This window comes from Physeter macrocephalus, chromosome 5, assembly GCF_002837175.3.
Source record: "Physeter macrocephalus isolate SW-GA chromosome 5, ASM283717v5, whole genome shotgun sequence".
NCBI lineage: Eukaryota > Metazoa > Chordata > Mammalia > Artiodactyla > Physeteridae > Physeter > Physeter macrocephalus.
In genome coordinates this window covers 70,545,288-70,571,423 of record NC_041218.1, presented here as the reverse complement: position 1 = coordinate 70,571,423, position 26,136 = coordinate 70,545,288, and the positions used below count along the sequence as shown (strand labels likewise).

The window sequence follows — 26,136 nt, the reverse complement described above, 5'->3', positions numbered from 1 at the left end:
AAAAAGGACAAGTGACAAGTATGTGAAATCGATTGCGAAGCGTGACCTTCCATCTGAGCGATGGGGAGAGGATTGCACCCTGGGATGCAGCGTCCGCTGGCCGTGCGTGCGGGTGCCGTTCCTTGACTTTTCCATTGCAAGTTCCCGACTCTGAGTGGCTAGATTTTTCCCATCGTTAACTGGATTTCCAAATTATTGCACAATAGTTGGAACTTGCAATGGAACTTGGCAGAGCATATGAGAAAAAAGTTTTCGTTTTTTTTTTTTTTTTAAATTCTGATTTCAGAGTTCTTTAAATAGCACCCTATTCCAAATGGTAAAAATTTCCCTTTCTTGGGGAAGAAGACAGTCTAGGAATTCAGAGGATTTTAAGGAATGTCAAAGAATTGTAACTAAATACATGCTCAGACCCTTGAAGAAAGACGATTCTTAATAGTAGTTGTATTTATGTGATGCTAACCAAAAAGAAAATCTAAGTTTTTAAAGTGGAAAGTAAAATTCTCCTCCAGGTGAGTATTATCGGAAACAAGTACTGGAAAACAAACAGCAACCCGGGCAGCGCTGGTGCTGGAGGGTGTGTGTGCGCAGGAGGCTCAGACCTACGTGGGGATAACTTGAGCCGCCACGCAAAAGGGGAACCTTACTGAATGCGGATGCCTGAAGGCACAGGCTGCCAACTAAATTTTAGCAGTCCAGAGAAACTGAAGTTTTGCAGGCAACTCATCAAAGCCCTGACCTATCTGTATCCTTATGAAATTGTTAAAAGATGCTTTATAATTAAGGAGGTTGTGAGTTTTCTTCTGTAGCTATAGTGCAGCCTGCGTTCCGTCTTTTCGTAAGCTGTCGTTTGTTTAATATAATATTCACATATTTTCTTTCTTTGCGGAATTGGTTTAACAGTCCTGGAAGATAATTCCAGATATTGGTTTGAAAGATTGAAAAATGTCTATCCTTTATAATGCTTTAAGTAAGATCCCACATGAATGACAATGAATGAGCCGCATATTTCATGTTCTTTTGCAGCAAGGGTAACAGTTATTCTTAAGCGTTAGTATGGGATGGATTCTTCTATCACAAACTTACAATCTGACTTTTACATTCCAAGGTCGGGTGAACGTCTAATGCCCCATCACAAATTAGTTTATATCCAAGAAAGTTGCCAGCAGTATCACTCATTTTAATGGTTTTTACTAACCATAAGTGAAACACTCTTCGGACAGAGAGTTAAAAGGTTAATCATAGCAAGGTTTCCATCTTCATTAGAAAAAAAAAGTCAATTTTAGAATGAGATCATTTTATAGAGTTAGCATTTGATATCGCTATAACTTTTCTGGGTTAAGAGGATCCGTGGTCAGTTTGGTCAGCGGCACTTTAGCAATTACCAGAAGCTCTTACTGTTCATTTTACTTTCTGCAATGAGAAACCTATGTGATGGATTGTTTCATATGCTTCCTCAACTGAACCAATGCACCTAAGTTTCATAGGGCAAATTGAATTTTCATATAGGCATATTATTTTGGTTGAGGAGAAATAAGGAAAGTGGGATCTAAGAACTGGTTCCCTTCAATTTTAATAACAACTTTCTTAAGAATATTGGTTATATTAACAGTGCTACCCTCCTTTGGTGGGAAATAACCATATAGCAAAATAAGTTTATTTTTTCATGTTGAAGCTGGTAATTAAAGTCCTGGAAAAACAAACAAAAGTTTTCATCAGCTACATAAAGTATTAATAGATTACATCTTGAGCGGGAAATACAATTAGCCATCACCAAGGGTAGAATCACTGGGGAGTTAGAATGAACATTTTCTTTGATGGGATATTTTGAAAGAACTCTTGGCTATCTAAAAAGAAATATAACAATAGTTTCTGGTTAAATATCTGTATACTCTTTGAAAATAAAATTTAATTAGCCAAATTCAATATTTTAGTTAATTAATATTTGTTAGGTCTTTAGCTAGATTTAAAGTCAAGGTAGCTTTTTCCTGGAATGAAATTGTATTTGGTCTTCTATAATTTATGTTCACAGTTATTTCATTTCATATTATTAGAAGGGCATCTTGAGCTAGCAGAAACTAAAGCAAAGTACAAAGTCAGTGTAATTTTGGCATATTGTTAACACGTATATCTCTCATTACTTACAGCATAGTTTTAATGTTTCAATATTTCCAAAAAATTATATTAAAGTAATTTCTGCACTCTTGAAATTTTAAAATTGTATTAGACAAAACTCACATCATGCATTATAGAGACCATTTATATTTTGTTAGGCAGTTTATAATTTCTGTGTATTTCTAGTTGACAGTAAATGTAATACATAAACCCAGGGCAAAGTCGGAACCAAAATTCTGTATCCTTGCATCTCATACCCAGATTGTATGAATATGTGTATGTGTGTATGACTGTGTGAAATTCTAGTGGAATTTTAAGCCCTGGAAAATACTGGAAAACAACCCCAATATTTATCCATGGTACTGATGCTAAAATTATAATATGTAACATTTTCCAGTGTGCATTTACATGTGTTCCCCTTCCCAAACACACATGAACACACGCATATACAAATTCAAGAAGTTTAAGGGTCTAGAAGCAAATATTTATGGACTTTAGGCTTCCACTATAGTTTACTGACAATTGAAAACAACGAAGTTTAATAGAAAATCACACTATTTTTTTATATGTGTTAAGCATATTTGCAACTTTGAACCTGCTGTGCTCTCCAGCATTATTAGCAAAACCAACATCTGCCATGCCTTCAAAGGAACTCTTAAAAATCAAAACTTTACAACTGTACTTAAAACAATCTGTACAAAACAGGTGATTCTGAAAAAATGTCTATAAATAGTGTGAATTACTTAGCTTCAGTTACTTTTATTGTTCACCAATCAATGTAGTAATAAGTATAATACTGCCTACTTTCAGTTAATATCACCAAAATAGATTAATCAATCTAACTTTAGTTTTTATGCAGGTAATATACAGTATAAATATGTAAGTATTTTATATTCAAATTAATTAATTTTATAAAAAATCAAAATTGTATCAAAAAGGAAGGGAGTGATTCGGGGGTAGTGATTTTACAAGGTTTTGAATCATATTAGGTTCTTGTAAAATTGTAAATATTTTATTATAGCTACAAGATCATAAAATACCTGTTGTCAAATTATGTCTGTCTGTATGCCCGGCTCTGCAGAATGATACACAAGTATTATGTTAATATGCTAGAAATTAAATACAGAGTAATGTCGTACCTACCCTAACTCTAGAATTATATTACACTTTTTTCTTGATATTTCTATCGTCATGTTTTCTGAAAGAAAAAAAGTTACTTTATTATTCATCTCTGCGTTGCTGGTTGATGACTTTTTAGCGTTTGCTTTAGAATTTAAAATACAGTCTTTTGGATATAGATGATTATAGGACAGTATTGAAGAAATTAAGGGCCTTGAATCTATGGAATTTTAAAAGTACCATTTTCAGTCTTTTTCTTGGAATGGTAGATTAATTTTAGGTGTGAACATTTTTCAACGATGACCTGAGATAAAAAAACTGCTAAGTACCATTGACCTACATGAGTGTTCTCAAATGATTACACTCAAAAGTCAAGAGCAGCAACTCGTTTAGAATCAAGGTGCTTTATTGTGGAAAGTCAGCAATGGATGGAAGGAAGAATGCAAATAAATACTGAAATAGTTTCCATTTCTCCGTAAATATCTTTATTTATAGTTGATTTGAAAAGGAAAAGCATCAAATGTAATACATGACACTGCTAAAACTTTCATTTGGGTTAAAAAGCCTTTACCAAGTATTTAAAATTTTAAACTTTTTTACAGTAATTATCAATGGAAACCATTATGTTGGCACACAGTAAGCTGATCGCCACTAATAAACTGAAAAACATATTTTAAACATTACCTTGTTTGTCTGTGTTTGGAAACATAGACCCTTCATCACAGCGTTGGAATTTATAATAACATAATTTTTATTATAAGACCTAAATAGTCTTAAGAAATTAATTTTAAACAAAAATAAAATAACAGTAGAGACAACCCATCCCCTTAGAATCAGAGAAACTTGAGAGACTAATTCTATATTTAGTAGAAGAATTAACTTTTTTTTTTAATTTTAAACAAAAATAAAATAACAGTAGAGACAACCCATCCCCTTAGAATCAGAGAAACTTGAGAGACTAATTCTATATTTAGTAGAAGAATTAACTTTTTTTTTTAAGAAATAACCTATGTGTGAATTAATAGCTGAATTATGTAAAAAAAAAAAATCCCCACATATAAACCTATTACATGTATTTAGCCTAGTCATGTGCCAGTTTTATTCATTTACTATATTAAAATATGTATATGCTGGGAAATTTCATTATTTACTGTATTAAAAATGGCAGCCAGAAACACACAAAAAATGTGATGGCTTTTTAGATTTTCATTTCAAATGAAAATAAACCATATAATACAATAATATATTTTAGTTTTAGGCTGTGTTATAATATATTTTAGTTTTAGACTGTGTTCACTTCAGTAATTTATTTTTAAAATTTCAGAGTGAGGTTTTTTTCCCAAGAATTGCTATAATTATTACAAACATTTACGAGTGATAAATGATAAGGGTGAAAAGATATTAGCAAATAAAATACACACAGGAATTCCTTAACTAGTATTTGTTGACTTAATAGTTGTGGATGATTTATCTCTCATTTTTTTTGTATTTTTGCCATGTTGTTTTTTATAATAATAAAAAATTTTGTGAGGAAAATATATTAGCGCGTGAAGTAAGACTATCAGGAGTAGAATTCTTTCCCACTTGATTGTAATCATAAAATAAGAAGGATTAATTATTGAGTGGCCAGCTAAATTACATTTCCTGGATTATTGTATTGGTGACTGATTTCAATGGTTTCATTAAGAAAAAAAAAAAAGAAGATAAAACACAAACCAAGACCAAAGTCCACAAACTAGAAATTGTGTTAGATATGATGTATTTTACTATTTTTCATATTTAAACAGCAAAACACATTTTATTGTCACAACTTATTTCTCTCATGTGTTTTAGTCATTAATAGGTTTAGTTATCAATAATAAGCTTTTTGTAAAGTTTATAAAGAAAATCAAACACTAACATTTTTCCTATTTTTGTTATGATACCTTTATGATTATTTATTGGAATAGCTGTATCAAACTGAAACCCCCAAGTAGAGATGGAGTAACACAATACAGAAAAACGAGTTACAACACTCTCTCATTCTCCACACTACTTCTAAATCATAGTCATCGGTGAGGTTCAAAATTCAATTGGAGGAAACCTTGTAGAATATTTTATTACCCTCGTGAAGTAAAACTTAAAATAGTAAAGGTCATTTTAGATCCCAGGCTTCTATTTGCATTACCTATGTAGAGGCAGAAGTAACTTAAATTGGATCCCCTTTTCTCTAATGATTTTCTACTTACATTACAAAAATGTAAGGAATTTATTTTCCCTTTAAGGAATTGTGTTAGATAGTATTTTATGATACAAAGTAATAAATAATATATCTATTAATCCATTTGTATAAATTTCAGATGCTTTTTCGTACTTCAGAGTAAATATTTCTTTTTAAAACCTTTTGAAATACTTCTTACTAAATTAACTGAGAATTACTTGGTAAAAATATACCTTCATTTGGAATTGATTGGGTCAATTATTAATATTCCTTTATATTTGGAATTTTAAATATACAATTAAAGTCCCCTTATCCATGAAACCTTTATTTATAATGTCACATTTTCCACAGCAATATAATATTTCTGAATTTAACGTGTTACTGCCTGCAAATTTGGTACCAAGTTTGGTACTTTGGGTACTTGTTGGTACAAATTTGGAATATTGATTTTCATAGGGCTCTGAAATTATTTTATGATATGCTTTTTGATCTCTTCCATGTGCATATGAAAAAGAAAAATCAGGTGAAATATGTATTAATAAGTACACATTTTTGGAAGGGGTTTGTATGGGGAAAATTCTTTCAAAAATAATTACTTTGCTCTCTATACTATATAGATTTAAAATTAATAAATTTAATCTTCAGTTTATCTGATATTATACCTATGTTACTTTTAAAAGTTAGCATTTCCTTAAATGTTTACTACTTCTAAAATATTTGTGTATTTTGGTGACTTAATTCTTACATCCTTGGAGTTTTTAATTTTATTGCAAATATAAGTTTAGTAGGTAGTAACTCGTAGTAGTGAAAATGTTAGGGTTTTGTTTAAAGATTTAAATTCAGAAATCGTTGCTTTTCAAAATTTCATAGAATCAATTCGATTAGAATGTTTCATATGTATTGGGTTGGGCAAAAAGGTCGTTCGGGTTTTTCCGTAAGATGTTACAGAAAAACCCGAACGAACTTTTTGGCCAAGCCAACATTTAAATATCCTAGTGTTTGTTTTCATAAGCCTTCTTTCCAAGATGTTATAGGTATGTTTCTTGAAGCTAGATAGACTGTATTGGTTGATATTGTGAATATAAGGTGTTTATTTTTTATAGTTTTTAGTCCCTACTGTATTTTAATAGAAAGGTTAATGGTATAAAAAAACAGTGAATGTGCTGAATTAACTAGGACATGGCAGCTACACTTAAAGCATACTGTATACATATAGCTGATTCACTTTGTTATGCAGCAGAAACTAACACAACATTGTAAAGCAATTATACTCCAATAAAGGTGTTAAAAAAATAACATACGATAAACATTAAAAAAGAATTATTTATATAAATGTATACATACACGAATAGTTAGAATTTCAAATTTAATTTCTTCGTAACAGATCATCTGAACTAAAGTATCCACATTAGAGATGATAATATGATGTTAAATGTTCTAGTTACAAAATAAAATATTAAGTTTGAAGCATATACGGCTGTGTGGAGAGTCCAACAGGCTGAAGCTGATAATCAGTGCTAGTCATAAAATCAAATCTGCCAACTCCCTGCAGTTTCTGTTTTCTTTTGTTTTTCTCTCCACACATTTCAAGAGATTTTATAATGCTGCAAGAAAAAAAAAATCCCAGTTATCTTACATGACTGTGGGCAAGAAAAATGATTAAGATGAAGTCATCTCTCTCTCAGGCTCTGTGGAAACCTAGAGGAGAGTCCAGCTTGGGTTGGTGGATGCCAGTAGAATTTTAAAGGCCTACAGTTTTGCTCTTTGAAAATATAGCCTTAAAGCTTTGCCAGAAATAACACCCAAATAAAAACTTATTTTTGCAAATGATAGTTATTTGCAAGTGTAGTGGTGAAATATATTCGGTGTCTGTATAGGCGGCTTCTTACAGCTTTCTGGACTGCACCGGAAACTTTTGGATGAGTATTCTTAGCCTCCTGAAAAACTAGCAAACTAAACTGAGGTGTATTCTTACTAGTTTAAAAAAATGTATGAAATGGCCAATGACTCTTATCAAATAAACAATGAATGCCAAGTAAATTTCACAAAATATTGATTTTATTTTGTTAGTTAAAATACACAGCTCAGGAAAATAGAACTGTGCCGTCAAATACTTACTGGGAACTAAATTGATAAATAGTAGCTTTGATTTTGTAGGATGCCAGTAATTTAGCAAATGGCTTTCACATTTTAAGAACCATCCAAAGAGAGCTTTACTCCCAACTGGATACATTGACTTTTAAGTGATATCTCTCTTATTTAATATTTTCAAAGGTAAAATGAGTTTTCAGTATTTTTAATGTCTTTAACAATGAAAATCTCCCCAACTACAGGCTACATTTACTTTGGGTTTTTTTTCCTTATTTGTAGTACAAATGGATCTGGATGCATTAAACTAGAGAATATCTACATGTAAACTACTAAGAAAGACTGAAATGACAGGAAAACCAGAGGTTAGGCACCCAAATTTAGGGGCCTGCTGCCACACACATTTCCAGGATTACTGTCTTTTGAACATTTACCTTCAAAATTCAGGGACTTGTCGAGGCCTTTTCTTCCAGCACTATTCTTTGTTCCTAGAAGTAGAGCACCCCATTTTTTCTTGGATACCCAGATGTTTGGGAAAATAAGAAGAAACAGCAATGCTATTTTTTTACTGCATTTTTAGTCAGTAGTTTATAGATCACGAAGGATGTATCTTATTTCTTTGTTATCCTATTAGACAAGAAAATAGGTGGCACACCCATAGCAATAACTGAAGGGAGGTTGATGGTGACTATTTAATGGTGGGCAGTGTGTCGGGAAGCAACAGGATGGGGCATCACTCAGGGCCTGTCCGCAATTGGAAAGCATTAAAGCCTGTAAATCTGACAAAATAGAGGGAGCTTTTACACGGATATGGAATCCAGTAAGAGTAGCAGGACAGAAGCCTTCCAGCAAAGTTGGGACTTCAGGTGGAAGATTGCAGCTAATCTCAAATATCATGCAGTAGCCTCTCTTCATGCCTTCCCATCTCCTTCTGTTGCCTCCCACTGGCCAGATATAATCAGAATACAGAGAAGCAGTTTGCAGAGGTCTCGGTGGATAAAATCCATAGAAGTCAACCTAAAGGAATGCAGGCCATAGGAGAGAAATGTCAGGAGTTGATCTGGGACAACACAACAGATCCTTCTGTCTCTTCTAACTATGATTTAACTTCTCTGTAGTGTAGTTTCCTAAAAATTAAAGTGAGTCAGTAAACATAAAGTACTTAAAACAATGTCTGGCTCAGTAAGTGTTGTTATTTTTATCTTCTATCAATGTAGGTGCAATTATGTTGTGGGTATACACCATCTGGAAACAATCTCTGTCTTATGTTGCCTGTTTATTTGTATTTTACTGCAAATATTACTGTAGGAGATGTTGCTTGCCTGAGATTGCTATTTAAAATAATCTGCAACTGTCCCTAGAATTATGTCGCATGCCATTTTCCTGAAATGTAGGATGAGTTTTAGACCAAGCTGTGGAAGAGACTCAAGTTTCCTTCACTTAATAACCTTTAAGATTCCCATTCTTTACCCTTTTTGTTTGGACATCTCCTAACCTTTCTCAAATGTCTCCTACCACTTCTCCATCAAACACCTGTTTTCAAGAGGAATGTACAAAGGGGTATTTAGTCAAGAGGGAACAGAACTTAAACCAAAGGGTTTTAAATATGAAAATAAAATATCAGGTCTCTCTTGCCGTTGCTAACTAGGAAGTTGGACTTGACATTTTTCTGCTGTTATAAAGTTCATTGCTGAGAGAATTTACATATTATAGCCCTTTGTTATTTTTGATGGTTCCATTTGGAGACCCTCATGAATGGTAAATATGCAAATGTACAAAAAACTAAAAATGTATTATATCTCACATAAAATTCATAAAAACAGTTTTATAATGGTGATGTTATTTTTTCAAAGGAAATGATTATTTGTTTGTTTATTTATTTATATTTAATAAATTCCTGAGAATTATTGCTTAGGTTGAGGCAATAGAGAACAAAACCCACCCAAGTTGTAAGTCCTGGGTGATTGGCTAGTTTCGTTCTATTCAGCTTACTCACCTCTCCTATGCCCACAGTTTAACGTGGCGAATTCAGAAATGTATTTCAGGGAAATTTTAAATTATTATATGTGATGGTCTGTGGCAGTTGCTTTTGAATAAATAGTAGAATCAAATACTATATTAAAATTCTAAATGTCCAGAGCTAACTCTTTCAAAGCTCTTAGATTGACAGCAATTTAATCCCTAAAATGAGAGAGTTTTAAAGGACTATTGATTACTTCTCTGCTAGATAATGGGAGGGCTGAGAGGTGGTAGGGACAGGGGTACAGGAAGAAAACAAAACATTACATGTTCAGTAATACACAGAAGCGACAAGAAAGAGCCAACTTCATCAACTATTTCGTTCCTCTTGGGTTTCAAGGGTAGGCTTGATTTGTCAGTTTTCTAAATGACTTATAATCGATAATGTTTCAACAGATGATTAGAATCAGAATTATCAAGACACTAGAAGAGACCCAAGGCATCACGCAGTCCAATTAATGTATTTCCTAGATGAGAGAGTGCACCCAGAGAAGTTGAGTAATGTCTGTGCACTCAGCCAAGTAGTACCAACTGAACTTCCATATCTTAACTTCAGCCTAGTGCCCTTAAAAGGAAAATCTCATATCATATTTTGAAACTTTAAGTTTTTAGTCTTCCCAATGAAAGTAAATTTCAGTTCTTTTAAAATGTTGGCTACTGCTTTTGAGTGAATAAAAATTTGGCAAAATGCTTTATCTGGGTGTAAACTACCTCTCTCTGAATCTGAATTTATGATGACCTCGGTCATTTTTCATTCTTGTTTTATAAATATGAACACTGTTATTCTTTCTTAGCTTCAGTTTTCTGATGATGTAGTTCTTGCTATGGGTTACCATTGTGCCTGCATATTTTTGACACCTTGTACAATAAACCATAGTATTTTAAAGTTTAATATATGGTAATGTGCAGATGGACTTTGCTATATGATATCTATAAGTAATAGGTATTTACATAAAGGGAATCATATTTTGGGTAGCCATTAGTGAGCTGAAGAATCTGTCTCCTGTTTTAAAATGTTTAATGCAATACTAGTAGATTTTATTTAATTGGGCTTTACCTATAACATATTTGCATTTTGTGTGCAATGTAATAAATAGCTACAAGTAGACACCAAGCAACTTTCCCTTGTCTCAAGTCTTAACTTTAACTCCATTTAAAAATAATTATTGATGTTATTTTTTAATTGAATACAATCTTTGTTTTGCCCAGAAGATACTAAAAAAGGTTAATGATTGACCATTTTTTGCTTTTGCTAACCAGATGTGCCTTCCTTGTTTCTCGTCCTGTTCTGCTGACACCCATCTTCCCCATCATCTGTAAACACCAGACCCATGTGCTTCTCCCCAATACAGTGAACCATGTAACCTCTGGAACACTCTAACACCGACCTCTCATGGTAATTCCAGATCCTTAGTTCTTACTAGACCCTCGAAAACAAAATTAAACATAAAATATACAATTGGTTCTTCCAAGAATTTTTTTCCTCTTTTGTCTAAACACAACTCTATTTCCAAAGTGATAAAAAATAATTCCTCTTCTACGTAGTTCATTTTAATTTAGTCAAAATCCCTTCATGTTAATGGTCTCAATTGATGATTTTCTACTCCTTTTCCACTAGACTTAAATTCAAAGTCAGTCATGCCACCTTTTCCTACACAGCTCAGGCCAAATCCATTCTATTGCATATCATTCTATATTATTTTTCGTATTCCTACTTTGATGTTTCTTGCACTTAATTTTGTTCTCTCTCCAGGATTTCTGATGTAGCTCTCTCTTCCAGATATCTTTACTTCTGCTCATTCTTCCCTAATGAAATCCTACATTCAACATATAGTAATATTTTGACTTTGTCATTCCTCTTCTTGGAATTCTGCATTAAACTGAAAGTATTCTACACTGACAATATGAATGTTTAATTATAGGCTTTGATGCATATGCATGGAGTGGCTAATGGTCGTCAATGATATACCACTAGGTTTTACTTGTACTGCTTCTTGTGTGCAATTACTTTTTGTTTAATATCATTTATATCTAATTATATGTTATATATTACATATAATTAAATATATAATATAATCTCATACATAGTACATATATAATCTGATAGATATATTTAGAGCAGTTTTTTTCTGGCAAAGTCATCTTTCATTTAGTCTTTGGAGTACAGTGTGAAATGTTACTTTAAAACTGTGTTCCGCAGCTTCCCTGGTGGCACAGTGGTTGAGAGTCTGCCTGCCGATGCAGGGGACACGGGTTCGTGCCCCGGACCGGGAAGACCCCACATGCCGCGGAGCGGCTGGGCCCGTGAGCCATGGCCGCTGAGCCTGCGCTCTGCAATGGGAGAGGCCACAACAGTGAGAGGCCCGCGTTACCACAAAAAAACCCCCAAAAACTGTGTTCTGATAATTCCTAATATGGGTACCTAAATATATATAGTCATAATTGCATTCAAGAATTTTTCCCACAAGATTTTCTGCATCTTCCATTTGACAAGATGTGCTACATATTACTTACTATCCAATTTCTTTTGCTAAAAATTTAGGGATATATATTAATGGGATTCCATCTACAATCTCCCAACTCAGTCATTAAAGGCTTTGTTGACTAGCTGGGCCAGTTTTGTTGATATTGATTTTTTTTTTAAACCAATATTTCCTCAATAAACTTTGTTTAAGTCTACCCCTTTTTAAAAAGTTAACTATTTTGAGAAAATTGTATAATCACATATAGTTGTAAGAAATAATACAGAGGGATCTCGATACCCTTTACTTAGTTTTCCCCAGTGTTAATATTGTAATACAGTTATATAACCAGGAACTGACATTGGTAAAATCCACTAATCTTATTCAGATTTCACTAGTTCTGTTGCACTCTTGTGTGTATGTGTGTGTGTATTTAGCTCTATGCTGCCTGCCAGATTTATTTTGTATTTTGCTTCTGAAGCCTATAATATCTTTTTCCAATATGTATATATTATTTTCATTACTATACAGCTTGTGACACCTTCTCAGGTCAATACCACCCTAAGCTAATGACTGCATTTCTCTTACCACATTAATGTCTGTATTCTGCATAACAACACAGTTAAATTTGCTGTTTTATTTTGCATGTCTCTAGTCTTTGATTTGAATTACATGTATTCCCAAAGAAAAAGTCTATCTTCTTTTTCTTTTAATGTGGTATCCAGCATTAGGATAGGTGCATGGAAGTGCTTGGTAAATCCCATTTGTGGCATAGAAAATGCTTCACTAATGTTGCATGAATTGTTTGTATCAGGGGTTTTCTGAGACTCTTGGTTCCAGGAATCTAGTAGTTGGGCAAATTCAGAAGATTGTTGGTCAATCCATAAGGGAGTTTAATGAATACTGACTTTAAGTAATTATCTGTATTTGTTTCTGAATGATTTTTATGGATGCTTTCTAAAGTGAAATACCTTTGATTACATGGCATATACTTACCATTTGTGAATTAATCGAGACAAAAATAAATACTCATTTATTAGAAACTTTATTATAAATCAGCGAAAATCATCTACATTTTAAAAGGTAAGGTGCATATACTTTCAACAATTTAGTGATTGTTAAGCCCAGTTTCCCATTAACTAATGTATAGAAATGTCTCATTCCATTATTTTGGGGTGAGGTTAGATTCTATGAAAATTCTGTGCAGTTATGCTGTGAATTGTTGAGCTTTTGCACATTACATACAACCAAGTAATCATAGTACCTAAAATGTCTGTCTAACAAAGCCAAAAAATTAAATTAAACTTGAAATTATCAGGCATTTGGGGAAAATATGGAGTATTGATCAATCAGTATTGTAGTGTTGGATAGTGGCACAAATGGTGATTTGAAAAAGAAGATAGATAATTTTCAAATTTTTCAAGTATGCTGAATTTTAAAAAAGAAATGAAAAATCCCTTTTCTGAGTGCCTTGATACAGTGATGCTGATTCAATCCATGATGCCTCAGCCTGTATCATTCTGCTTTAAGTATGACTGGTTAACCAGATTCAAACAATGGTATGTGATTAGACAATGTGGATCCAAGACACTGACAAGTGACCACACATGAGGTGGTCTGGCTAGTACGGAAAGAGCAATGACAGTGAGAAGTGGGCAGGCTAATAAAAATCATCTCAGTCTTCCCTGGTGGCGCAGTGGTTGAGAGTCCGCTAGTACGGAAAGAGCAATGACAGTGAGAAGTGGGCAGGCTAATAAAAATCATCTCAGGCTTCCCTGGTGGCGCAGTGGTTGAGAGTCCGCCTGCCGATGCAGGGGACACGGGTTCGTGCCCCGGTCCGGGAAGATCCTACATGCCGCGGAGTGGCTGGGCCCGTGAGCCATGGCCACTGAGCCTGCGCGTCCGGAGCCTGTGCTCCACATCGGGAGAGGCCACAGCAGTGAGAGGCCCGCATACCATAAAAAACAAAACAAAACAAAACGACAACAACAACAAAAAAATCATCTCACTTGTGGTTTTGAGCTTAGTCACACATCACATGAACTGTCTCATGAAAAGAAAGTTTGCAGTAAGTCTACTTATGCAAGTAAGTTAGCATTTATTTCTGTAAAAGGGGTAAAATTAATCCATATTGCAAAACATTTTGACAATTTTTTAAAAAATCTGTTATCCATGACTCTGATACTGATTCTGTTTTAACAATTCCTTTAGCTTATACAGAAAAATAACTTTCAGATTTTCCATGCTTCTGGACCTTTTCATTAACATGGTATCATGAGATTACTTTATTAAGACCAGTAACTCTCAACACTGATGTTACATTGGAGTGATCTGGGCACTCTTGAAAAATTCTCGTGCCTCATAGAGTATGATTAAGTTAATCTAAAGCAGAGCTGGAATTTTTAAAATTTTATAATGGAAAATTATATCACTAAAAGAATAGAGATAATAGTATAATGAACCCTCAGGTGCCCATCATGTTCAATATAGATCAACATGTGGCAAATCTTAACTCATTTATACCATTCCATTCCTCTCTTACCTTGTCCCAATTACTTTGAAACATATCTATCTCAGATTTCTTGTTATTTCATCTGAACACTGATACTTTTAAAAAGCTCTCAAGTGATTCTAATGTATAGCCAAGACAGAGAACTACCAATGGAATACTCTTGTTTCTAGGTTAAAAAGCTATGAGGGGCAGGGACTCTGTATTCTAAACCTTACCCTTTTCTGCCCATGGAGAGCAATGTTAGACACGGTTGCTCAATAAAATATCATACATTTCCTAGAAATGGCTATTTGTATATCTCTGTTTATCACCAATAATCATAATTCTCTCCTATGCTGTGTAGTATGGTAACTGCTAGCCATATATGACTATTTAAATTTTAATTAATTAAAGTTAATTAAATTTAAAAACCAGTTCCTTTGTATCAGTAAACACATTCCAAATACTCACTAGCCACGTGTGGCTAATTGGCGAATGTATTGAACAGTGCAGATATAGAACATTTCAATCTGTTAGAAAGTCCACTTGAACAGTGCTTCTAGACAGACAAACTTTCTGACTCTTCGGCTATTGAAAGAGTCATCAAGAATGGGAACATTCTCAAGTAGAGAAAGATAATGAGAATTCAAATACCACACAAAGCCAAATTCAGTTAAAAGTATAGCTGTAAAAGTTGAAAAATATCTGAAATTAAAATGTAAGGAGCATTACTTTGCTAAAAGGTTTCTTGGATAAATGCTTGCTTTACTCAACCACACGTTTACTAAAATAAAATACATTCATGGGTTTGAAAAGGCCAAAGTGTACCTTAAAATAATGGTTAATTAAACATAATGTGTAACGTGGGATTTGGGCACTTACCAAAATAAAAGCAAAATGAGAGATGTTAAATTGTTGAATTATAAATGCAGAATTAAAATGAAGTAAATCACAACATAATGATGAATGTGAATGTAAAAAATAATAGAATTTTGGAAGTGGGAAGGCAAACAATGAAAGCATATTCAAAAATGTAAGGTCAACTAGGGAGATTCTTCGAGGCCTCTTGAGGAATAGGGAGGAGAGCATTTTTCTGGGAACGGGTGGGGAACATGCCAGGAATTAGGCTAGATTTTCCAGGGGGAAAGTATGAAAACTTAATAGAATCAGACAGTGGCAATTAATGACAAAGAATTATTAACTTTTAAAGCCTCTCAAAAGATTTTGTCTTTTATAGTCCGTGGTATGAATTCCAGAATTGCAAGTCAGGTAGCTGACAAACAGAAGAGTGTATTAGAGAATATTTTTAACTTTGGGGGAAGAAAATGAGGATAAAATATTCGTCTTGGCATTAGCAAAGAGCAAATGCAAGGAAAAGTGAAGTATAGGGAGTCTCACGTCTGTCCTGTGAACCATCTGGGCCTGTTTGGCTGCAGCCATACATTACACAATTAAGCTGCCAACCACAGAGTTTTGAATATGTGGGAAGCAGGACTATTCATCAGTGGATTCATCTTTAATAGAGATTAATTGGTAACTAATTGATGATTGAACTGCTGGTGATTTATGGGAGAAAAGGCAATATTAATACTACATATTAAGCAAAGATCTCACTGGATACTTTCATGTTAGAATTTATGAGTTGAGAGTGTATATTCATGTAGGAAAATGTAGGAAAAATGTTAATGATTGTGTTCGGACTATCTTAGGAACACACAAAAAACAAACATATATATTATAGCACTGGGCCAAGCATACGTAAGTGTCCAGGCAACTTTCACTGTTTTTTGAGAGGTTTTGGAATAGAATCAGGCCAGACCAAATGTAATTTGTAATAAAGTGTTACTGGCAGTGTAGAAGAAGAGTAAAGAAAACATTTTAGTAGTTTTCAGTGAGCGAAATTTTGTATTGAAAATTTTCTCATAAGATGTTGGTGGCCATTGGTGTGTAAATGTGTGGATGTGGTCATCTCTGTTACTAATGGCAATTGGTTTTTTACTTTAGATGAATAAATCTTAGTTTTTCCAAGTTAAAAAAAAAGATGCTTTTTCCATGGACTCAGTAATAGAGATAAGGGGTTATATTTTTATGAAAACCAGATAGAAGAAAGAGTCTGCATTGGCAAAGCATCTCTATTTAAAAAAGAGCATCGCTAATTAAAGAATGTTAGCTAAATGCAATAGAGTTGAATGGATGTTAGTACACAGTAGACATAGGTGACTTCCAGATTGAATGGTTTTACCTTGACAACTCAGGTTGTGAAAAAGCCAACCTAAACCAATAGGAAATTTAAATATGTTATTCAAAATGGGTGGAATAAAGAGTTTCCACAATTTAACTATGTCCTGAAGAGGTGCTGAATGAGGGAGGGGCTGCTTCACACAAGAGTCACAAGCAGAACTATTATTAAGGGATGTTCTTCATGAGGTAGTTGTGCTATTCTCAGTTCAGCTATAAATACCCTCACATTTTCTCTACCCTTCTCCTAATATTAGAAACAAAAACTGAAAAACAGAAAGTTCTCATTTTACATTTTCTGATAGAATTATACTTCTTTTTGAACCACCTATTAACCTTAGGAAGCAGCATTAGTATTTTAGATAAAGCTGAAATCCTTACAAACAAGTAACTCAGAGAAAGACTATCTAGATAAATGGTAATTAGTATCAAATTGTAGCCTATCCTCCCCCTGCCCCCAGAAACACACAGGACACACACACCAATGCCATAGGTATTTCAGTAGCCTCATAATTCACAAACTCAGACATAACTCATTAAATGAGTACTCTGTGCGAGGGACTTGGTTCCGTGATGTGGGTACACTGATACGAATAGAACACCTTGAGGTTTCTGGAGGGGGCCATAGCATAGTAGGGAAGGCAAAGATGGAAACAACTAGATGCAGCAATATAATAGAAGGAATAATAATGTAGCAAAGGTGATGAAAACCTCCTGAGAAATCCAGGAAGGTTTCAGAAAGTGCATGACGCCTCCCTCAATTCCTCTCATTTCTTACTTCTCCCTTCTGAAACCATGAGTACCTAAAAATCTATTAAACTGTGGCCTGGATCAGATCACCCTTGGAGAAAAATATGAGTATCCTAGTTGAATATTGAAGATATGAAATGCAGAGTAGGTTTTGGGCTCCTGGGATCCTGTACAAAATCATGCACAAGAGTCCCTAGGACACTCATATCCATATCCTTAATCGTTATGATTTAAGCATTCATTTGTCTTATGCACCAAGGTTTGTGGGGCAGTAATTGATTTTACATAGCTAAACTTTGTAATTCAAAAATTTTATCCCCAGGTTATTATTTGCTAAAATCACAGTGAAAGGTAAAAGATGCTAGCTGGTTAAATATATATGCTGTATTATACTTGGCATGATATCGATGTTATCTTGATAAGGCAGGAGAGGATTAGGCCCATGGAGGACGCTGTGGAGTACATTTATAGGCATGACTGTGATGTTATTAGCTCTCCCATATTTCAAGGGCTGACTTTACTAGAATATTGTGAAACAAGTGAAATGACGTTTAGTACTTCCTAGGTTTCCCTTCTTTAGTCTTCTTGGCATTTCTCTCCATCTTTATCTTGAGATCTGTTAAGACTTTCCTGCAGACTATATTTAAGCACCTTCCCAGAATGTTAGAACTGGAAGGGATTCTCGAATTTATCAAAACCACCCTGTCAATCTTAAAGATGAGAAAATTGAGGCTCAGAGAGTGGCATCCCTAAAATAATGTATGCAGAGATGGGGCTAATAACTTCCAATTCAGTAACTTTCTCTTATTTCTATAATCTGCTGTTTGAAAATTTCACCCCATTTATTTAATATTAAGATGTCAAATAGCTACACTCTCTCTTGCTCAACTGTTCACTTTCTACAGTAAGGGTATTGATAGCATATAAATCTACTTTCCTAGACTAGCAATATTATCATTTCATTACCACTGTCCACTTGGTTTGAATGAATACTGAGTGTTAGTTAGCTGATTTCTTTTATTTGAATCTGGAAGGAGTAGAATTTCCTTGGATGGGATCTCAGTGTCTGCCTTGCTTAACATTTACTTCCTGGTAAAACTGGTCATTCGTTGAGGAGGAATAATTTGGGCCATTCTGGAGTTGATGTCTATTCTTCATATTTACGCTGAAAATTTAAACATTAACATATATTTTATCAGTGATTAATGTAAAAATTAAATCTATAGTGTTGTTATACTTGAAATTACTTCATGATCTGGCCTTTGAGGGTTCCCCAGTATTGCAAGTGTTCTTTCTCAATTCCAGACATCTTACTTGAATTTTTTTGTTTCATCACTTTTTGCTTTTAATATTCCTTTGGTTATCTTCCAAAACATATTCAGTGTTACCAGTTCATCAGGGTGCTTTTCTTTTTCTCTTAGTTTAGGGTAATAGCTTTCTTTGCTCATTTTCTTTCATCTAAGTTATTCTGGAAATGTATGTGGAAGAAGTTGTATCAGTTCACACATTTGACTATATTGAATCGCATGGGTTTGATTTGCCATAATGTATAACATTGTCTTGAACATTTAGAGTGTGCTTAGAAGAAAGCCTGAACTGTAAGAAAAGGTTTTTTTGTGGGTGATGTCCACTTAACTAATAAATCTGTCATCACTGACTGGTCTCCATTTCCTCGGAAATAAACAAATCACTATTAAGTTCTTTGAAGCAGGAGACTGCCAGGAAACACAAAAGTCACTTTTGCTTCATCCTCCAAGATAAAGTATTTAATAAGTGGAAATGAGATGCAACAGAAGGAGCCATGGGGTCTTCACACCTGCTAGAAAGTCCAGCAGGTCTCCGCAGAGCAGGAATGCAAACAAACCTCAGACCTTGACGTTCAGCAAAAGCGCAGAGACGAAGCCAAGAATAAACTTTGGAAGGCCCTTGGAAACTTCTTAAGTTGAAAGCCTGAATTATGGAAACCTAGGAAATTTGAAGAGGAAAGGCCAGTAATCTGGAGGCCTGTGGCCCCCAACTGAATTAGGCATATAGTTGTTTTATCTTTAGGGTATTTCATTTTCTACTTTAAATCAAATGGCAATTGATCCTTATATAAGAACGTTTATTAGAAAGACAGGGCCTTGGTTAAGGAGTAAACGTCAAGCATCCATCACTGAGGGGTTTTTGTTTGTTTGTTTGCTTGCTTGTTTAATTTCAGAGAATTCCAGGCCTATGTTTTATTTTTGTTTCTCTCAATCAAAATAAATGGGTTTCTTTAAAGTAAATGCACATGTATTCTATCCAGGAATTCACTAGGGAAATACAAAGTCAAGTAAGAGGCAGAACAAAAAAAGAAGCCAAATGTTAAAGCTCCTAGAAAGACCAAAAAGCAAATAAGATACAAAGGAAATAAAAAAAGAAAACTCAAGTATATCTCCCAATTAAATTTAAAAGGGTGATACATTGCTATTTTCTTTAAATTTTGTGTTCATCCTTTTATTTTTAATTAAGGAATTTATTTGTCTCAGTAACAGAGCAAATTTCTCTTAACCCACTTCCTTTACATGTAGTTCTTAGCTCTGTGAGCACAAGTTACTGTGATTGATATTTGTTTTAACATCATAATGCTAAAAACAAAAACAAAAGCAAAACACACGATCCAAATTACAATTTTTGTTTGAACTAAAAACTTTTTTCATCTCAAGGTTGATAAACCTCTTAACTCAGGTGATAGACCGATAGGTACATACATACATACATAGATTTCAAAGAGATGACGTAGAAAGGACCAAGAGCGTAACTGGGGAGATCAAGACAGTAAGTTATTTTGTGTCTGCCAATAGCCCAGTGACTGGAATAATGCCATTACTGTACTCAGGCTTCTCACTGCCTGCTTTATACTAATCTGTCACTACTTTAAGGATGCCTGCACTCAGCAATTATTTATAATGGTTCTGCCTTCAAGAAACTTGCACATTTACTTTTCCTTTTAAAAATAAATTTAATGCTATGCCATCAGATATTTTAAAAATTATTATAGAAATTTCTCTTGCTTGACATGAACAGATTTGGTGCCAAGATGAGAGTTCTTATTTTATTCCATCGTTTTAAAATGGAATCTTTCTATTTATCACCTTATCATCAATAAATTTATCATTATATTGGTTTTCAGAGATTCCTGGTACTTTTAAACAAAATACAGTTTGTAGCTACGAAAGAATGTCATACCAATATGCTCTGTGCAGCCTCAGTCATTGGGAACTGTAATAGGAAAGTTGATTTTCTATCCACAGGTTTGGCTTTGGTTATTTACAGATGTGGAAATGGCCTCTGTGTTAGTATATTTGAGTCTTGAGTAATTTACATCTCTCAATTATTTGATAAAAAGGTATAGAGGCCTTTTAATTCTAGGGCAGTATTGGTAATACCTTAGACTTTGAGCTCCAGAACATGAAGAATTTATTGTCTGTTAGGCTATTACTTTCTAATTATGGGAAACATTGATTGGTTTAATGGAACTGTGTTTTTACATTTTTACATTTTCATATGTAGGACATTAAATCATAAATCTCTTAGAATAGTTTCATTCTTTATAAATCTCAGGATGAAATACAAGTAAATTACCAAAAATACTCAGTCACTGCACTGTGTGGATATTAAAGAGGATGTGGAAAAATGTTGAAGGAATGGGGGCCTGCTCCATTGTTCTAAGCCAAAAATATCAAAATTTGGCTTATAAGACTATGGAAACTAAAAGTCTGCTTATTCCTATAGGGCATTAATGCGTTTCTCAACCTTGAAAATTTATATTGCCTGGCAACTACAAAATATGTTTAATTTCCAATCCTATCTTTATTCCTTTATTTTGAATCCAGTATCATTCTCAGGTTCGATCTGCTGACAGTTAAAATCTCTTCGGAATATTGTACAGCTGATATTCTCCTCACGCTACAGGAGCCATTTGATATATCCACTTTATTGATTATAGAGTTGATTCAAGATTTCTTTCTATATCTGCTTACTTGCTTTTAGTTTAAGAAAATGGAGAACTGAAAAACACTAAAAGTCAAACCTTTGCCTAAAGAACAAGTATTATGTATTTCATTAATATGGCACCGTTCCTTGAAGACCTCAAAGTTGATAAATATAGAATTCTCTAAATAATAGTCTTTGGTTGATTTTATTTTTCATTTTCAGAGATAATCCTGAAGACAAATAGCAGTAGTAGTGTTGATTTTCCACTCCAGATTTCCTTACTCAACACCAGGAAAGAGAATAAAGTTTAGTGAGGGGGAGCAGTGAGTGGTCTTGTCCTTTGTAATTCCAGGGTGTAAGGATGGTCTTGCCTAAAATAAATATGAAATGGTTAACTGTGCAAAGTTCTAACTACAAAATTATGTTCTTTTACCCTGTTGAACTTGACTCTTCCCATTGCGTAATGCTATCTTGTATTATGTGATTAAATATAATTATGGTGGTAGTAGCACCTGTATCTGCTACCCCAGCCAGTCATTGTCTGTTACTGGAAAATTTGTCAATTAGCTCACGTGGATAGAGTGCTAATAATGCCAAAACCACAAGCTCAGGTTTTGTGACATTAGCTTCTTTTAGAGAATGACTTTCTTTCGTAGCTATAGAGCACTGCCCTAATCATCTCCAGTCATATAATAAATGCATTCTCTGTTACACAGGGAACTGTGTGTGTTTGCTCAGCCATAAATGGAAAACCCATTCAAGAAGGCCACTTTGAAACGGTTGATCATATTTTTAGGATGATTGATTTATCACCCCAACTTGTTCAGTCATTCAGTCATTTATAATGTGCATATTGAGTGCCTCCTATTGGCAAAGTGCTGTACTTTCCTTCCTCATTTTTTAAATGCGAGTATGAACATTGATTTAAACATCCTTCAATGACCACTGACTATGTGTCAGCACAGTGCTAGAACTTTAAAATGGGATTGGTTGTTTTCGAACCAGGGTGATTTCATCTCCAAGGTGACAGTTGGCAATATATAGAGACAGATACTTGTCACAACTTGAATGTAGGTGAAATGCTATTGGAGTCTACTGGTTGGCGGCCAAGGATCCTACTAAACATCTTCCAATGCACAGGACAATGCCCACAACAAAGAATTATCTGGTCCAAAGGTCAGTAGTGCCTAAAATGAGGAATTCTTGGGGTGAGGGTGGGGAGGGAGGGAGGGATGGAGAGACTCTAAAGAATAAGGTCAGTTTCTTGCTCTGAAGGCACAACCATCTCAACCTAACCCGATTAAAACCCTCAGATTAATAATATACTCCGTGTTGTTCACAACACACACTTTCTTACCCATGTTTTTTTCACCAATACTCTAGCATTCTCCATATGGGATCTTCAATCCCAGGAGAGCATTACTTTCCAAAGGGAAGGGCATTCTGTGCTAATTTGTGTTTGTAAAACTTTGTTCTTGCTATTTCCTTTGTATGGAATACTCTTATTTCTGCATCTACAGAAATTCCTCTCATTCTTTAAGCCCCACCCCAGACGTCACTTCCTCCTTAAAGTCATCCTTAACTCACCCTATAAAAGGTATTTACTCTTTATTTAGTCTTGTAGCTTATTGTGCATACTTTATTTTTGAATGAGTCATCTGCATTAAAATTTTGTATTAACCTATACCTCCTAACCTTGATAGCAGAGATTGAGCCTTTACCTCCAAGTTCATAGGACAGTGTCTGACACAGAGTTGCTGTTTTAAGTATTTGATAAAAGAATAAAATAAATACCTGAATCAACTGTAGAAAGGGAATGAAGGACCTAAATTGCACAAAACTTTTAAATATAAATAAACTTGATTCTCTTTACTCTCAAGTTTTAAAAATTCTGAGTTTGGACATTAGTCATCCTTTGACATCTAGCAGACATAAATATGAAATTTGCATTCCACACAGGAGAGTAAAAGCTCATTTCCTTTTCTCCTACTACTAATCCCTATACTTGAAAATAAACACATGGAAATTGCTTGCAAAAAAGACGGAACTTTATGGTTTCTACACCACTCATATTTTAAAATAACATTGCATCGTTTGTAAGTTTATACATTAAAAGTAAATTTGGGGGCTTCTTTTTCCAGAAAGCTAGAATAAATGTACTTTTGTGGATTCCTTCCATTAAGTACCACTGAAAATACTGGACACTGTAGTAAAACAAACCTAAGATGATTCTGAACGGTAGAGAAAGGAAGGCAGAATGGCTAGGGAATTTGACACGAGAAATGACATGGTGGTCAGGTCCCTGAGTTGGCTTTTGCCTTCTGTGTCCCAGACTTGGAGCTGAAGAAGACAGCAACCTCAAAACACCAACAAACACAAACAAAAAAGCTCTGGCAAAAGTCTGCTGTCTTTGGGTAAAGGTCCAGAAAAGGGGTAGCCTCACAGAGCAAAATACTTCAAGACAACAACTGCTCTACTCAGGCAAAACAACTTTTGCTCTATGAAAGCCCCTATTCAGAGGGTCAGGAATTAAAGAAGAGTTAACTATTGATGAATCTCACCAAGTTGGATAATCTCCAGAGAAAGATGGTGAGAAAAAAGTCAGTCCCAAAGGTTATAAATATGTTGTATTATTCCATTTATATAACATACTTGAAAGGAAAATTTACAGAAATAGAACAGATTAGCAGTTGCTAGAAATAAAGGGATGGAGCCCAGGGGGCATTGGCCTATAAAACAGTAGTATGAGGGATCTTTATGGTGATGGAAACGTTCTGAATCTTGACTGTTTGAATGCCAACATCCTGACTGTGATATTGTGCTCTACTTTTGCAAAATTACCGTTGGGTAAAACTCGTCAAAGAGTACTTGGAATTTCCTGGTGTTATTTATGGCTGCATGTGAATCAACAATCATCTCAAAATTTAAAAGTTAATTTAATAAAAAATTATGATGGCTTAGTTGTTCTTTAGCATATCTTTATATAAAATAATATATATTTATTTAACTTTTTATATGGGCCATTATATAGTTTATACTCATAGTGTATATTTTCTCTTCCAAAGAGAAGATGTTAATGCTGCCTTTCAAATAGGAACTACTTCTTTTGGCTGAGAATAGAAGATCTGCTTACATGACTGGTGTTTACAAAAGATGTCACAACATATGTTCCATGCTTTTATGCCACATACATTTTGTTGAAAATATTGTAAATTACTTAGAGTATTCAGGGAACATGAGTAATTACAAAGGAGTTTTACTCTTAGTGAAAAGCTTCTATAGGGGTATCCTAAGAATACCCTGTTACAGCTAGTTCACCTACCATAGTTTCTTTTGAGCAGTTAAAAAAAAAAAAAGCATAACTGCATTTGAAAATGAATTTTCAGAAAAAGTCAAAAGAAAATGAATTAAATGCTGAGATGCCTCTATGTTCAAAGCAGTCGAAGAATAACACACTATCATTATACCCAACAGTAAGTATCACACTATTAAACATGGTATTTTGCAGGGCTGTTTAGATCCCTTTTTGGAAGAATATAAGGCTGAGAAGCCAATGAGTTTATCATTGGATGGGTTCTAGATCATTCCTTCTTCCCAGGATGTGCTTGTTAAGGTCCAGTGGCCTTATGCTGGTGCAGCAAAATTAACTAGTAATCATGTCAGTTTATTAATACTGTGATCCCCTATGTAATTAAAGACCTTGAGAATTTTGAAACGATATGGCATTGAAGTTTTTATATTGGGAAGGTTCAAGACATTAAATGTTGCTCATGTGGTTTTTTCTCCTTATTTTGCATTTCTTTCATTCTTTGCATTTCTTTTGATGTGGGTTCAAAATGAAGTACTTGGACAAGATTGTTGTGTTCAGTGGCTAAATGCACAGACTCTGGAGGAAGAATCCTCAGGATTAAACCCTAGCTTTGGCCTTGCTGGCCACATGACCTTGCATGTGTTATTGGACCTCTCTGTGCCTCAGTTTGCTTATTCCTGAAATGAGGGATTGAGTCAATAAATGTAGGTGCTTACAATACAGCCTGGTACATAATAAGCACAACTTAGGGGGTAGCCATTACTATTATATCAACATCAAGAATGCTGTAAAATTCCACTATATTCTTAAAGAATTTCTCTTTTTTTAGTGATTATAAATGGTATTGTATTGGAATTTTACCAGAGGCAATAGCTTACCATCTTTGACCATCAAGCTTATGCTAGAATTAATTGATTGGTTTTTGTTCAGTGCCTACCATGCACTACTATTAGTGATGATACATTAAATCATCCCTGCTTTTATTTACTCTGGACAGGAGAATGAAGATTTCCATAGCAGTAGAGAGGAAGTATATATCATATTTCATTTATAAATACCAAAATTAGACATTCAAAACGAATCTTTTATTTCCCCTGTTTTTTTTATTGTTTTTTTTTTTTTGTGGTATGCGGGCCTCCCCCTGCTGTGGCCTCTCCCGTTGCGGAGCACAGGCTCCGGACGCGCAGGCTCAGCAGCCATGGCTCACAGGCCCAGCCGCTCCGCGGCATGTGGGATCTTCCCAGACCGGGGCACGAACCCGGTTCCCCTGGACGCGCAACCACTGCGCCACCAGGGAAGCCCTATTTCCCCAGTTTTAAAACCATCAATGGCTTTAAAAAAAAAAATAAATTTATTTATTTATTTATTTATCTTTTATTTTTGGCTGCAT

The 26,136-nt window shown here is 34.4% G+C and overlaps 1 protein-coding gene across 1 annotated transcript in view; it reads left to right on the top strand.

Annotated features, from left to right (window-relative positions):
- The window catches only part of MEOX2 (mesenchyme homeobox 2), a 64,756-nt gene that overhangs the window by 1,167 nt on the left and 37,453 nt on the right, over positions 1–26,136 (top strand). The window lies entirely within an intron of this gene.